The following is a 17,536-nucleotide window of genomic DNA, read 5'->3' as shown; positions in this document are numbered from 1 at the left end:
CATACGATATTTACCTGACCATAGATGAAGTCCATGAAATCTGTAGGAGAACAAATCATCTCTAACACATTTTCCATCCCATTCTTCACCACCCCCAGGATAGGGCGAATAACCTGTTGAAGCCCAACCTACTCGGAGATGCATTGCTTCAGCTATCACAAACGGTTCTATGTGGTCTCCTGTGAGTTCGTAGTACCATTTCCTCTACTGAGCTGACCCTTCACTGATGCCAAGGAAAATATTGGGCCGCATGCTTTCAAGAGAAAAAAAAATACCAGTTGAAAAAAAATCTAAATATCTATTATCACTTTTATTTTATATTACTTTTTGAATTATAGTCTTCTGAGAAGAAAGAAATCAAAGCCATATCATTTAATTTAACATTTGCTGACTTAGTATACAAGTATATTCAGTCTTGACCATGAACATAATTCAATAAACAAAATGTTTGAGGTTCTGGTTAAATTATGCTTATGCTTCTGATTAAGTAACAAATCAAGAGTTTAATATTGTTGGGATTTTTTCAATCTTAATTACCTTTCTATGATATTTGAAGGAGTATGCAAGTAATGCCCCTATTTTAAAATTAACCCTCTGGGCAAAAATATATGCAAGACATTTTTCAGTTTAATCTGCATTACTAATATTTCCTCCATTGTTTCTTTAAGCCTAATCAGGATAAATAAATCCTTGATTTGTAGCGTCTCGTGATTTCTGAGGCTTTAATACTCATACAAAATTTAACAATTGGCTCTCAAGAGCAAGTTAAAATTGATTCTAGAATATCTCTGCCTATTTTGCATCATATATTTGAGTTCATATGTAAGGAAACAACATAAATTAGTTCATGAAGGATAATCTTTTCAATTAAAAACCGTAAACCCAAACCAAAATTCTTTGAATGGAAGGAAAACATCAAATTTCTACTATAATAAGTTTTCTATTACTTCTGGATAACATATATAGTTAAGTAAATATGTTTTCAAAATAAGCTATAGTTGAAGATGATTACAACAGAAAAGACAACGTTTTCTTGTTTCATTTTCTCACAAAAATGAACACCATGAAACCCAAGTTCTTTGAGGACAGGCCTGTTTGCTTTTTAATTGTTATCCACCGCACTAAGTGATGTATCTGGCATATGCTATGCAATTGATAATTGAGGTTGGCATATTAAAATGTAATCATATTTTCAATATCTTCTAGGAACACACTGAATCATCTCATTTTACTTGCTTCTTTGAACACAGAAAATTGTAACATACTTACTTTCCTTGACCATCAACTTATTCCATCAAACTTCAGGTTTATTTAGCTATTCAGATGACCTACGATAAAGATAAGCCTCTGACTCAGTTTTGAGCTGGTATAATATACCTTTTTTCTCAATTTGTCCATTGTATAACAGTGGTAGTCAGGAAATACAATTGCCTCTGAAGAATTAAAAATAAGTATCACACAGAAGACAATGGACAGGTGCACAATGATTATGAAAGTACATGAAGGCTGCTAGGTGCAATCAGTGACTCCCTTCAAAGATTAGGAGTAAAAGATAACATAAGGAATTTTATGATACAGAGAAAAAAGTGCTAGTTACATAGAAAGAACAAGTGATAAACAAATGAATAATGACTATTTTTTTTAACCATGTAAAGTGAAAGTAAAGAAAGTCTCCAGCATTTTAATGACCTAGAAAAAATAACAACAAAATTCATATGGAAGAATAAAAGGTCGAGAATTGCAAGGGAACTAATGAAAAAAAAGTCAGAGGAAGGTGGTCTAAGTGTACCTGATCTAAAGCTATATTATAAAGCAACAGTCACCAAAACCATTTGGTATTGGCTAAGAAATAGACTAGTTGATCAGTGGCATAGGTTAGGTTCACAGGACAAGATAGTGAATAAAAATAGCAATCTAATCTTTGACAAACCCAAAGATCCCAAATTTTGGGATAAGAATTCATTATTTGACAAAAACTGCTGGGAAAACTGGAAATTAGTATGGCAGAAACTAGGCATGGACCCACATTTAACACCACATACTAAGATTAGATCAAAATGGGTCCAAGATTTAGGCATAAAGAACGAAATCATAAATAAATTGGAGGAACATGGGATGGTTTACCTCTCAGACTTGTGGAGGAGGAAGGAGTTTGTGTCCAAGGGAGAACTAGAGACCATTATTGATCACAAAATAGAACATTTTGATTACACCAAATTAAAAAGTTTCTGCACAAACAAAACTAATGCAAACAAGATTAGAAGGGAAGTAACAAATTGGGAAAACATTTTTACAGTTAAAGGTTCTGATAAAGGCCTCATCTCCAAAATATACAGAGAATTGACTTTAATTTATAAGAAATCAAGCCATTCTCCAATTGATAAATGGTCAAAGGATATGAACAGACAATTTTCAGATGATGAAATTAAAACTATTTCCACTCATATGAAAGAGTGTTCCAAATCACTATTGATCAGAGAAATGCAAATTAAGACAACTCTGAGGTATCATTACACACCTGTCAGATTGGCTAAGATGACAGGAACAAATAACGATGAATGTTGGAGGGGCTGTGGGAAAACTGGGACACTGATGCATTGTTGGTGGAGTTGTGAAAGAATCCAACCATTCTGGAGAGCAATCTGGAATTATGCCCAAAAAGTTATCAAAATGTGCATACCCTTTGACCCAGCCATACTACTACTGGGCTTATACCCCAAGGAACTACTAGAGAAGGGAAAGGGTCCTGTATGTGCCAAAATGTTTGTGGCAGCCCTTTTCATAGTGGCTAGAAGCTGGAAGATGAATGGATGTCCATCAATTGGAGAATGGTTGGGTAAACTATGGTATATGAATGTTATGGAATATTACTGTTCTATAAGAAATGACAAACAGGAGAAATACAGAGAGGCTTGGAGAGACTTACATCAACTGATGCTGAGTGAAACGAGCAGAACCAGAAGATCATTATACACCTCAACAATGATACTGTACGAGGATGTATGCTGATGGAAGTGGATTTCTTCAACATAGAGAAGAGCTAATCCAATTCCAATTGATTAATGATGGACAGAATCAGATACATCCAGAAAAGGAACACTGGGAAATGAATGTAAACTGTTATTTTTACCTTCTGAATCCAATTCTTCCTGTGCAACAAAAAATTCGGTTCTACACACATATATTGTATATAAATGATACTGTAATATATTTAACATATATAAGACTGCTTGCCATCTGGGGGAGGGGGTTGGGGGAGGAAGGGAAAAAAATCTGAATAGAAGTAAGTGCAAGGGATAATGTTGTAAAAAATTACCCATGCATATGTACTGTAAAAAAATGTTATAATTATAAAATAAAAAAAAAATAATGGGAAGATATGATTGATAAAACATTAGCAATCATCTTTGAAAGCTCTTGGAGTGTTTTAGGCCTGGACAAGAGCAAATATTGTTCCAATTTTCAAATAAAGAAAAAAAGATATGTTTTTGCAAAAAAAAAAAAAAAAAAAAAAAAAAAAAAAAGATTTTTCCCTCTTCAGAAATTAACGTATATGCAAAATTATTTAAGATTTTCTATTCTTTATAGCTCTTTATATATCTTAAAAACCAAACTAAGAAGGGTAATGAATATTACACAAAATCTTATTCATTTAGTTAATGAATACCCATTTATTTATTATGATTTATAAGGTAATGTGTTTTTTAATGAGTGTATATGTATAACTAAAAAACACAAAAAAATGAGTGTCCAAGGATTAGAAAAATAATAGAAATAATATGTCATAAGTTTAAAATCTTAGTATATTAGAGTAAATTAATACCTCAAAGACATGAGAATGTGTTGAGTCCAAGTAGCCCTGCCATATGTAGTTTGCTTGGATGTGGGTGAGATTTTGGCTACCTTTAGTCAATGGCACTTCTGTTGGCTGTATATCCTAGAATTTAAGGGCAAAAGAAGTATGACTGCCCCAGATTTAATTATTTTTATCCTTCTTCAATGATAATAGATGAAGAGTTCTACTATTGGAAAAAAACACTACAATGTAGTTTGTTTTAACTAAATGTTTCAAAGGTTCTCTTTCAAAACTAAGTAAATGTTTAATGTCATAAATTTAGTAGTTCCCTCCAAAGATGGAGAAGCCAATCATTTATCCCTGCTCATTCTGTGAAACTCTTGCAAAAAGTTCACCAATTGGATCTACCTAACATGAGAGAAGGCTTCCACATTTTTTGATACGATGAAGGTATCAGTAGAATCCTCTCCATTTTGTCCCTTGCTGTTATGAAATATAAATAGATTTTATTCCCCTTCTGCCATAAAATACTTTGATGACATTCTTTACTCCTGTTCTTCAGAGTGGATTGTTGGTTATGTGATTCCTATTGTTGAGAATAAGTCTTCCTATCTCCCCAATTTCGATATGCACTGGTCATTCAAAAGGTAGGTTCCATTCCTCATGGAAGGATTATATTTGCAATTCATAAAATTTTATGAAAAAATTCATAAAGTTTTCTATTACATCTGGATAACATATATAGTTAAGTAAATATGTTTTCAAAGTAAGCTATAGTTGAAGATCATTATAACAGAAAAGCCAACGTTTTCTTGTTTCATTCTCTCACAAAAATGAACACCATGAAACCCAAGTTCCTTGAGGACAGGCCTGTTTGCTTTTTAATTGTTATCCACCGCACTAAGTGATGTATCTGGCATATGCTATGCAATTGATAACTGAGGTTGGTATATTAAAATGTAATCATATTTTCAATATCTTCTAGGAACACATTGAATCATCTCATTTTACTGGCTTCTTTGAACACAGAAAATTGTAACATATTTACTTTCCTTGACCATCAACTTATTCCATCAAACTTCAGGTTTATTTAGCTATTCAGATGATCTATGATAAAGATAAGCCTCTGACTCAGTTTTGAGCTGGTATATTATACCTTTTTTCGCAATTTGTCCATTGTATAACAGCGGTAGTCAGGAAATACAATTGCCTCTGAAGAATTAAAAATAAGTATCACACAGAAGACAATGGACAGGTGCACAATGATTATGAAAGTACATGAAGGCTGCTAGGTGCAATCAGTGAATCACTTCAAAGATTAGGAGTAAAAGATAGCATGAGGAATTTTATGATACAGAGAAAAAAGTACTAGTTACATAGAAAGTACAAGTGATAAACAAATGAATAATAACTGTTTTTTTTAACCATGTAAAGTGAAAGTAAAGAAAGTCTCCAGCACATCTAGGTAGACATCCATGGTAAATGTATGGAAATATATAGACAAGAATTATATAGAGTAAATAAATATGAAGGGGTTGTAATCTGCATCACTGGAAGAACTCTAGAATTAAGATCACATATCCATTTCAGTCTTGGAATAAGGTAAATACTTTATGAATGACATTCATGTAAATTCATGTAAAATAATATCTTAATGCTGCTCAATCAAAAAGTTAAAAGATTCAACTTCTAAAAGAGACTTAGTAAGTCTATATATCATGAGAAAAAACTGATGAGAAACTTTAAAAGTAGCCTAGTAGAAATTAGATATACATCAACTTCTCACACTGTAAAACAAGTTAAGTTCAAATTGTGGTCATGATTTAAGACATAAAGGGTGATAGTCTAAGTTAATCGTTTGATAATGGAAAAATTACTTTTCAGATATAAGGATATGGAGTTTATGACCAAAACCCAGAAATAAATGCAAAGTGAGATGGATAACTTGAGGTAAAATGGAAAATTTAAACGTTTTTGTACTAATAATACCAGTGCATCTAAAATTACAAGAAAAAATAATCTCATCTTAAAGAATGACTGGGTAAAACAGCAAATTATAGAAACAATTAATAATTTCACCCAAGATAATGACAATGATGAGACATCATACCAAAATCTGTGGGATGCAGCTAAAGCAGTAATAAGGGGAAATTGTATATCTTTAGAGCCTTATTTGAAGTAAATAGAGAAAGAGAAGATTAACGAATTAGGCTTGCAACTTAAAAGGCTAGAAAAAGACCCAATTAAAAACCCCCAACCAAAAATTAAACTTGAAATACAAAAATTAAAAAGAGAAATCAATAATATTGAAAGTAAAAAAACTATTGAATTAATAAATAAAACCAAGAGTTGGCTTTATGAAAAAGCCAATAAAATAGATAAACCTTAGGTAAATCTGATCAGAAAAAAGAAAGAGGAAAATAAAATTGTTAGTCTTACAAATGAAAAGGGGGATCATTCCACCAATGAAGAGGAAATTGGAGAAATGATAAGGAGTTACTTTGCTCAACGTTATGCCAATAAATTTGATAACTTAAGTGAAATGGATGATTTCCTCCAAAAATATAGGCTTCCTAGATTAACAGAGAAGGAGATAAATTGCTTAAATAGCCCCATTTTAGAAAAAGAAATAGAACAAGCTATTAATCAACTCCCCAGGAAAAAATCCCCAGGACCTGATGGATTTACATGTGAATTCTACCAAACATTAAAGAACAATTAGCCCCAATGCTATATAAAGTATCTGAAAAAATAGGGGATGAAGGAGTCCTACCAAACTCCTTTTATGACACAGACATGGTACTGACACCTAAACCAGGTAGATCGAAAACTGAGAAAGAAAATTATAGACCAATTTCCTTAATGAACATTGATGCTAATATCTTAGCAAAAAGACTTCAGAAAATCATCCCCAGTATAATACACTATGATCAAGTAGGATTTATACCAGGAATGCAGGGCTGGTTTAATATTAGGAAAACTATTAGTATAACTGACCATATTAATAATCAACTTAATAAAAACCATATGATCATCTCAATAGATGCAGAAAAAGCATTTGACAAAATCCAACATCCATTCCTACTAAAAACTCTTGAGAGTATAGGAATAAATGGACTATTTCTTAGAATAATCAGGAGCATATATTTAAGACCTTCAGTAAGCATAATATGCAATAGAAATAAACTGCAACCTTTCCCAGTAAGATCAGGAGTGAAACAAGGTTGTCCACTATCACCATTACTATTCAATATAGTACTACAAACGCTAGCCTCAGCAATAAGGGCCGAGAAAGAGATTCAAGGAATTAGAGTAGGAAATGAGGAAATCAAACTATCACTCTTTGCAGATGACATGATGGTATACTTAGAGAACCCCAAAGACTCTGCTAAAAAGCTACTAGATATAATTCAGAATTTTAGCAAAGTGGCAGGATACAAAATAAATCCACATAAATCCTCAGCATTTTTATATATAACCAACAAAATGCAACAGGAAGAGATACAAAGAGAAATTCCATTCCGAACATATGTTGAGAGTATAAAGTATTTCGGAATGCATCTACCAAAGAATAGTCAGGAATTATAAGAGAACAATTAAAAAACACTTGCCACGAAAATAAAGTCAGATTTAAATAATTGGAAAGACATTCAGTGCTCTTGGATAGGCCGAGTGAATATAATAAAGATGACAATACTCCCCAAACTAATCTATTTATTTAGTGCTATATCAATCAGACTCCCAAGAAATTATTTCAATGACCAAATTCATATGGAAGAATAAAAGGTCAAAAATTGCAAGGGAAGTAATAAAAAAAAGTCAGAGGAAGGTGGTCTAAGTGTACCTGATCTAAAGCTATATTATATAGCAGCAGTCACCAAAACCATTTGGTACTGGCTAAGAAATAGACCGGTAGATCAGTGGAACAGATTCGATACAAAGGACAAAAAAGGGTCCATCTATAGCAATCTAATCTTTGACAAACCCAAAGATACCAATATTAGGGATAAAAATTAATTATTTGGAAAAAACTATTGGGAAAACTGGAAATTAGTATGGCAGAAATTAGATATGGATCCACACTTAACACCATATACCAAGATAAGATCAAAATGGGTCCATGATTTAGGCATAAAGAATGAGATAATAAATAGATTAGAGGAACAGAGAATAGTCTACCTCCCAGACCTGTGGAGGTTTTTATTTCAGGGAACAATTACTGTTTAATTCCCCATATTCGATCCAGTGTATTGCCTAATTATTTCTAATTTTTTTAAAATTTTTAATTTAAATTTTTAAAAAATTTCTTATTAACTAATGAATAAATTAATTTTTAAAAAGAGTGTTGAAAACATGTACTTGCATGTATTTGAAAAAATAAAATTCTATTTTAAAAAAAAGCCTTAAGAATAACCTCCCCCATAACAATCAGTAAGGCACACAGTTTTAGTTCCTCATTGCTTCCTAGCATGAGGAGATCCAAGATTACTACAAAAGAACCACTTTAATGGATCCATGCTTTTATGGATGTGGGCACTCCCTCCATCCAGGACTTCTCAGCTTGCAATTCTGGTCTATAGCACATATTCTATAAGGCAATGGCTGTCTAAGGGTGCTAGAAAGTCCCCCAGATTCCCAAAGGCCCTTCAGGAATTCAGCAAGGTCACAATAAGATATTTTAATTCTTAATATCAAATATAGATAGATAAAATACACATGAACAAAAGTTGCGGGGAAGAGGGAAAGGGAAAGGGGTCCTCAATCATTTTTAAGCAGTAAGGAAGTACTGAGAGCCTCTGCTCTAGAAGCTCCACCCAGTATGCTCCAGATCTTTCTCTGGGGGTCTTTAATATGTAACATTGATGATTGAAGGTGAAGTGAAGGTAATCCCATAGACTCACTTGTTGCCAGAGTTTGCAGCTGTTTGACTCAGTGCTAAGTATACCTTTCACAGGAAAGGAGTCAGGTATGGTTCATTTCTACAGTAGGCTGGCTTCCTAGGTGATAATTTTCTTTGGTGATGAGAGGAAGTACAATCCTTAGAAATTTCTGCAATTGTTTGAATACAGATGTTTTTCATGTAAGAAACACTATAGGATCTATCGATACCTATTGATACAATGATTTATCACTGATAAATGATAGTTATGGAGAATGCCTGGTCCTGTAGGGGGATGGGGGAAACCATTTTAAAAAAATTTCCACTACTCTAATCTCTTAAGAGATTCTAAAGAACAAAGTAAAACAATGAAAGTTGGGGGGGAAAGCAAAGGTTTCTTGGTGAAATTCTTTCCCAAAGCTCATCTGAATGATCTAGTTTAAAGAGGAATGGATGAAAAGTCAGGGGAGCAGGATTCAAATCATAAATTCTGGGCCTCAGTACCCTTATCTGTAAAATGAGCAAACTGAGGCCAGAGAGTTTAAATCACTGATAAAAAATAGCAGGGTAGGAATTTGAACCTAAACTGATTCCAAATCATCACCTTTTCATACGTCAGGCATTCTGAACTTTTTGTGTGTCATGGACCTTTTGGGGAAAGAAAGTCTGGTAAAGTCTGTGGACCTCCTTCCCAGAATGTTTTCCAGTGTATAAAATAGAATACACAGAATTTACATAGGAGTCCAATTATATTGAAATACAGTTACAAAAATATTTTTTTCCAAACAAGTTCAAGAACTCCAAGTTAAGAGCTCCTGCTGTGTTAGCATTATGCCTTAAAATTTATTATCTCTAAATCTCATGCTCCTGTGGCTATATTTATTCAGTAAGTTCTCCAGACCAATGTAATGCAATAGGTTAGAATTTTAATGTTTTTTTTTAAAACATCTTAGCCAAGAAATGTGATCATCATCTGCCTTTCTACTTCTAGATCTAAATTAATTTTTTTTTTTATTTTCACCTTTCTTTTTTTTTTTTTTGCTGAGGCAATTGGGGTTAAGTGACTTGCCCAGGGTCATACAGCCAGGAAGTGTTAAGTGTCTCAGGCCACATTTGAACTCGGGTCCTCCTGAAATTAATTAATACTAGAAATACTCAAAAGACTTTTTTGCTTTCAATCTTAGGAGAAAATTTTTCATCACGCAGGAATTCAAAGGCAACACTTTATTCTTGAACAACTGTTTAAAATAAACGATATCCGTCTTTCTCTAGTATTTGAGAAATACACCACATTACAAACATGAAGTCCATTCCTGTGGCCTGAAATTCTTCATCATTCTTTACCCAACTAAAAATGTGTCCCTACTAACCCAAGTTTACTACCCCAAGGGAAGTGCCCCAAATTGCATTTTTTAGTCCCCAGACGTAAGCTACTCTCCAATCCAGGAAGCAATGAAATAACAGCTTCAAGGTGTCCTGGGTGGCAAAAAAGGAGGAAACATTTAATAAGAACTTTCAACATGGGATAGTCATCTTCAGCTATTCCATTCACTGTCAGGGTTTGGGTACCAGTGCCCAGAGAACAATAATTAACAAGACTATTGGTCACAGGGATGGAGGTATGAATGGATGAAAAAACTTGTCTCAACTTTCCCCAATGACCATTTTTATACACATTAACATACAATTTAACCCAATAGGGAGGATGCAGGTGGACAGATTAGGTAGAATTTGTTTTCATTTGGTTTATCCATCATATTTTTGTTCATTCTTAAAATGAGTGAATGACAGGCAAATTGGTACATTAATATATTTAAAAATCACCAACAGAGAAAGGCCTCCAAGTTAAAGGGGGGCTACTACCTGCATCATTTTAAGGATTATATTGGGTCATCCTGAGATTATTTAAAGAGCCTCAAAAATAATAGGTTTTTTTTTCTTTGTCCTTTTGAAAAGGTTTCTGTTAAGGACAATATCCAATTTGGGATATTTTCCCACATATTTGGTATTTTAAAAGCAAACTGATTTGTATGAATAATGCTCACTTATGAAACATCTCCTTGGATATGATAATTGTTTGAGTTGTGAACTTATTGAGACAAATATTCCTTTCTGCTATCAATATAAGGGTATGATAAATATTTGTTTAGAATTTATCAGAAGTCTGATTAATTGAATCTGTTGGTGGGAATAAAAATTTTCTTGAGCTTATAGTTAATTAATTAATGCTTTTGGGGAGTCTCCAAGTTCCACCCTCTGGCAGTTAGTGGGACAATTGATTGGAAGTTGAGTTTTAACTACTCATGCTATAGTTATGTTCTTGCATTTTTTTCCTCCTGTAACTACTTTCTATGATCAGAGCAATGGTCAACAGAATTGTTAATGCAAGTCAATTATGTCTTATCTTGCCGTTTTCCAGCCTGATTATATGTAATCGTTGTATTCTAAATGCTTGGGCAAATAAGTGAAAGGACTTGGGAAGATTTAAGGGAAGATGTGAAAAACTTTGGATTTGTACAAGTGGAAGAATCACTCATATCAATTAGCACATTATAATGAAGTCTCTGACTGACATGCAGAATTAGAAATAAAACCCTATTTCCCTGCACTGTGTCTTATTTGGGGAAAAGACATGCTTATAAATAAGCAATTTACACATCAATGGTTCCATAACCCCATTCATACACACACACACACACACACACACACACACACACACACACACACACACACACACACCATCTTATATATCTCCATATTGCTCTTCCCTTCTCCACTCCCTCAAGAAAGCTCCTAAATTGGGGACTTTCATTTCTCTGGTTATTCTAGAAGCCAGCACAAAGCAGACATATTGTAGGTGCTTAATAAATACTAGTTGACTGCTTAATAAACACGTGCTGATTGAAGACTTCAGAGAGCAATTTTTTCCCAGCCTACCCATGGAGATTCTTCTCCAAGTCCTTCCAATAAATCCTGTTTAAAGGGGGGAAGGGTTGAAGACTTTCTCAGGGCATTTAACATTTTTTAGGTGGCTAGTTAACCAATTCCGATAGTCCTCCCTTCACCTCCCCCTGACACACACCTGCTTTTTGTTTTTTGTTTTTTAATATATACAGAGGTCCCAAAGAAGGAAGCTCGCTGACACTAGTGGCAATTACACGGCCAGCCAAGCAGTTCCAGCCTTGGATCTTCATTAGCATCACATACCATGCGGCACAAATAAAGCATCCAGAACTCCCCCCCCGCCCTAACATAGCATCCCATCCACACAAGGGGTCCCAGGTGGTAAAAAGACAAAGCTTTCAGGAAAAGAAGGGGGTGGGGGGCTTACCTTGGAGCCATAGGAACCTTCCTTCTAGCTGATTATAATTGGAAGGCCCCTGACTGGTACACCCAGGAGACAAGGGCCCTGAGGCACTGGACGTTCTTTGTAATTGCATTATGCCCAGTGTAAGACCCCTCCCACCCACCCCCAACCCACCCCCACCCCCACCATGGATTGCTGCAGGAAAATTCCAATCCTACCCCCCTCCAGTATCCATCCAACAGCAGCACCACCAGGAAGGCGGTTTCCGCGGGGGCTGCTGGGCATCTGTTGCCCCCTGAAGTTTGGCTCATGTCAAACCTCCCTCAGATAAGGCTTCCGTCTCCAGAACCCGGCAAGCGCGTCCAGGTGATTGAGCAGGGAGGCTGCAGGGGAATCTGCACCTGGACCGGGAGCTTCCTCCTCCTTCCTCTTCCTTCAGTTGAGTGCTGTAGAACTGACTCTTTTTAATTGGGGTGATGCAGAAGATTTTTGAGAGTCCCTTGGATGGCAAGAAGGTCAATTCAGTTAAGATTTAAGGAATGAGTTCAGGCTACTCACTAGAAAGCAAATAATGAAGCTGAAGCTGAAATACTATGGTCACATAAGAAGAAGATAGGACTCAATGGGAAAGACACCAATGTTAGGAAAGATTGAAGGCCAAAAGAAAAGGGGACAGCAAAGGATGGGATGGACAGATATTGTCATGGAAACAATGAACAAGAGTTTGAACAGACTTTGAGAGACAGTGGAAGATACAAGGCCTGGCATGCATAGGTCTATAGGGTTGCAAAGAGTAAGACATAATGACAGTGACACAACGGTCAAATTGATGCAATTTGTTTCAAATGATCTAAGATTTTGGAAGTTTTTTTTTAAGTTAACCAATTTTTAAAAATAACAGATAAACTCTTTAATATTTTGTAGGGATGCAAAATAGGATAATTCTATTTATTCTTCCCTTTAGGATTTCTAATATCCAAATAGGTAACCAAGTGGGAAAAAAAATAGAAAGGAATAGAGAAAGAGCAGTAAGCACTTTTAAATAAAATGGGATTTATATATGTCAGCAGATTTCCACAAGAAGAAATCTGCAAACTTGACTGAGAACACGCATAATAGAACATAAAAGTACATTCTATATTAAAATATCAATAAAAGAATTAGTATTTAAGAGACAAAATAGTTAATTCTTGGTTTTGTTTGTATAATGTTAGTTATAATGGTATCAAAATGTCTGCCAAATTTTGGCAAAGTTGCAACTTAAAATGGCTTAATGACTCTTTAAAATGTCACAATTCATCTTTTAAAAATAAGTTGTTGGGTTTTTTCTTTCAAATAAAACATACATGTGAGGGAAAGGAAAGGAAGGGCTTACTCTAAAATGCATATTCTGAAATTGAAAGGGTTCTTAGAAATCAATTCATCCCAGAAAGGTTAAATGACTTAGCAGGGTAAAATGAGGATAAAATGACTGGTGGAGTTGAATTATCTCACTGTGTTTCCAGTAAAATCTTTGGGTTTCCTGCTTGTTTCAAATTCAGATTTGAATTCAGGACTGGTGATTATTGTTTCTTAACTAATATTTAATTTACCTCCAACCCCAAAGAAAATGGAATTTGCTTAGTGACAGACCCGGGGTTGGTGCGTGGGAAACAAATATCCCATAATAGAGAAAGCACATTCTAAACTTAATTCTATTTGCTTTCTCCAACTGGCAGGCAGAGTACAAAGCAATTTTCTCTTATGGCTTCCTCCCCTTTATACACTTTGTCACTTCTACTTTCAGACATCCCTTCTCAAAGCAAAGCTATTGTTTATTCCCTGCTAAGTCTCCAAATGCCATAGTACATCTAAAATATCCCCCTTCAACCTCAGCCCACTAAAATGACTTTACCTATGCATTCAAAAAACATCTAAAAATACCATCTCTTTCAGGAAGCCTTCTAGTACTTACTAGACAAGAGGGGACAATTTCCTTGGGCGATGGACTTTTTCCTCATTCTCTATCTTAAGTAATAGTTAAGTTCTTCAAGGTATGCATCAAAAATCACTTACTCTCAAGCTCTTAATGGTTTTTTTGGGTTGTCTCTATGTTTGTAAACTTACACCAGTCTATCTTGATAATCTACAACTCCCCTAAAATAGAGAAACCAATATGATTCTCTTCAGTGTCCAATAACATGTCAGCTATACTTAGGCATTTGATCGAGATAATGTGACTTACCAAAGCGTTTGGATCTGCCTGAGAGAAGATATAATAAAACACTTGCCACAAAAATAAAGTCAGGTTTAAATAATTGGAAAGACATTCAGTGCTCTTGGATAGGCCGAGCGAATATAATAAAGATGACAACACTCCCCAAACTAATCTATTTATTTAGTGCTATACCAATCAGACTCCCAAGAAACTATTTTAATGACGTAGAAAAAATAACAACAAAATTCATATGGAAGAATAAAAGGTCGAGAATTGCAAGGGAACTAATGAAAAAAAACTCAGAGGAAGGTGGTCTAAGTGTACCTGATCTAAAGCTATATTATATAGCAGCAGTCACCAAAACCATTTGGTATTGGCTAAGAAACAGAACGGTAGATCAGTGGAACAGATTAGATACAAAGGACAAAAAAGGGTACATCTATAGCAACCTAATCTTTGACAAACCCAAAGATACCAACATTACGGACAAAAATTCATTAATTGGAAAAAACTGTTGGGAAAACTGGAAATTAGTATGGCAGAAATTAGATATGGATCCACATTTAACACCATATACCAAGATAAGATCAAAATGGGTCCAAGATTTAGACATAAAGAATGAGATAATAAATAGATTAGAGAAACAGAGAATAGTCTACCTCTCAGACCTGTGGAGGAGGAAGGAATTTATGACCAGAGGAGAACTAGAGATCATTATTGATCACAAAATAGAAGATTTTGATTACATCAAACTAAAAAGTTTCTGTACAAACAATACTAATGTAAACAAGATTAGAAAGGAAGTAACAAATTGGGAAAATATTTTTAAAAGTAAACGTTCTGACAAAGGTCTCATTTCCAAAATATATAGAGAACTAACCCTAATTTATAAGAAACCGAACCATTCTCCAATTGATAAATGGTCAAAGGATATGAACAGACAATTCTCAGAAGATAAAATTGAAACTATATCCACTCATATGAAAGAGTGTTCCAAATCACTACTGATCAGAGAAATGCAAATTAAGACAACTCTGAGATATGATTACACACCTGTCAGATGGGCTAAGATGACAGGAACAAATAATGATGAATGTTGGAGGGGATGTGGGAAAACTGGGACACTAATGCATTGTTGGTGGAGTTGTGAAAGAATCCAACCATTCTGGAGAGCAATCTGGAATTATGCCCAAAAAGTTATCAAACTGTGCATCCACTTTGACCCAGCATTGCTGCTATTGGGATTATATCCCAAAGAAATACTAAAGAGTGGAAAGAGACATATATGTGCCAAAATGTTTGTGGCAGCTCTTTTTGTTGTAGCTAGAAACTGGAAGTTGAATGGATGTCCATCAATTGGAGAATGGTTGGGTAAATTGTGGTATATGAAGATTATGGAATATTATTGTTCTGTAAGAAATGACCAACAGGAGGAATACAGAGAGGCTTGGAGAGACTGACATCAACTGATGCTGAGTGAAATGAACAGAACCAGAAGATCACTGTACACTTCAACAACAATACTGTATGAGGATGTATTCTGATGGAAGCGGAAATCTTCAACATAAAGAAGATCCAACTCACTTCCAGTTGATCAATGATGGACAGAAATAACTACACCCAGAGAAGAAACACTGGGAAGTGAATGTAAACTGTTAGCACTACTGTCTATCTACCCGGGTTACTTATACCTTCGGAAGCTAATACTTAATGTGCAACAAGAAAATGGTATTTACACACATATATTGTATCTAGGTTATATTGTAACACATGTAAAATGTATGGGATTACCTGTCATCGGGGGCAGGGAGTGGAGGGAGGGGAGGGATAATTTGGAAAAATGAATACAAGGGATAATATTATAAAAAAAGATAATTGTATAAATATGTTTACATATATTGAATATTGCATAGCATATGTTAGATTGCTTACTATCTAGGAGAGAGGGTGGGGGCAAGAGGGGAAAATTTGGAACACAATGCTGTGCAATTGTCAATGTTAAAAAATAATGCATGCATATTTTTTGAAAATAAAAATTAAAAAAAAAAGAAAAAAAAAAGAAATACAACATAGTCAGAAGATTCCAGGTGTAAGTTTCAACCTGGTCTGGAAGCAGCTGTATGGACAAGTTTAATGAGGGAGCTAGGTGGCTTAGGCCATATTCGGGTACTTACCAGCTGTGTGATCCTGGGAAAGTCACTGAACCTGTGAGCCACTCCAGGATCTTTGCCAAGAAATCACCGTGGACAGTACTGCTGTGCTAGGGTCCCGTGGACAGTACTGTTGTGCTAGGGTCCACAGGTCATACAGAGTCAGACATGACTAAAATGAATGAACATAAACATGAATGAGTTGACAAAGAGAAGGAGAATTTCACAAAGACGGGTACAAAGTCAATAATTTAGCATATACGTGGTATGCAATCATAAGATCCCTGAAAGTATTTGATTCAACCTTTACCCACATTTTGACAGGCTTATCAGTTTTGCTGGGATGGTAAATCGAAATGGAGATGGAGTTAACTTTAACTTGAGTGTCAGGGAATGGTAGAACCTCTCAATGGATACATCCAAAAGACCACACTGAAAATGTAACAGGACAGCATGAAAAGTCCACCCTCTTCCTTCAGGAAGCACAGATCTTAAATTTCTTCTGCAACCAAAAACAGAAGAAAAGAGTTGGAAGGCATCCCAGAAATCCTGTAGTCTAACCCAGAGGTACAGATGAAGCAATCAAGGAGCTTTTAAAGAAAGCAATGTTCATTGTTTCAAATTAAAAATATAAATACGTAAGAAAATGACCAATGTTGGAGAGGCTGTAAGGAACAGATACATTAATGTGCCATTGTACAGAACTTTTTCCACATCAGTCACAATGGGAATTACTCTGAAACTGAGTACCAAAGGGGACTAAATTATGCATCCTTTTTTGATCTAGCAATCTAACAATCTATAAAACAATATATACTGTTATCTATCAGTATATATGCAATATACTGCTAAAATAAAGAATCCAAATGTTCAAAAATATAACAATTCCTTTTTAATAAAATGACAAAACAAAAACACAATTTCTTTATGGGAACTAAGGGAATACTGACCACGTGGGGAATGGCTGAACAAATTACGGTATATGAACATATAAGGGAATTGCCATTGTGCTATAAGAAACATAAGAAGGATGATAAGAGAAATGATTTCAAAGACACTTAGAAAGATTTCTATGATCTAATACAAAGGGTCGAGAATCAAGGGAAAAACCTGTATTTTTGACATTGTCAAAACAAGTCTTTCAGACTTGAACTTGAATGACCAAACACACCTGCAGAAGATTCATGATGAAACTGCAACCTAACTC

The 17,536-nt window shown here is 34.8% G+C and overlaps 1 long non-coding RNA gene across 1 annotated transcript in view; it reads right to left on the bottom strand.

The window, feature by feature from the left end:
• The window catches only part of LOC141548979 (uncharacterized), a 303,550-nt gene that overhangs the window by 267,049 nt on the left and 18,965 nt on the right, over positions 1-17,536 (bottom strand). Inside the window, exon 3 of the long non-coding RNA XR_012484214.1 lies at positions 16,354-16,501. This is a non-coding gene — a long non-coding RNA (uncharacterized LOC141548979). The remainder of the gene's footprint in view (positions 1-16,353; positions 16,502-17,536) is intronic.

Source organism: Sminthopsis crassicaudata, chromosome X (genome assembly GCF_048593235.1).
Source record: "Sminthopsis crassicaudata isolate SCR6 chromosome X, ASM4859323v1, whole genome shotgun sequence".
Classification (NCBI taxonomy): domain Eukaryota; kingdom Metazoa; phylum Chordata; class Mammalia; order Dasyuromorphia; family Dasyuridae; genus Sminthopsis; species Sminthopsis crassicaudata.
The sequence above is the reverse complement of the archived record's forward strand: the minus strand, read 5'-3'. Positions and strand labels throughout refer to the sequence as shown.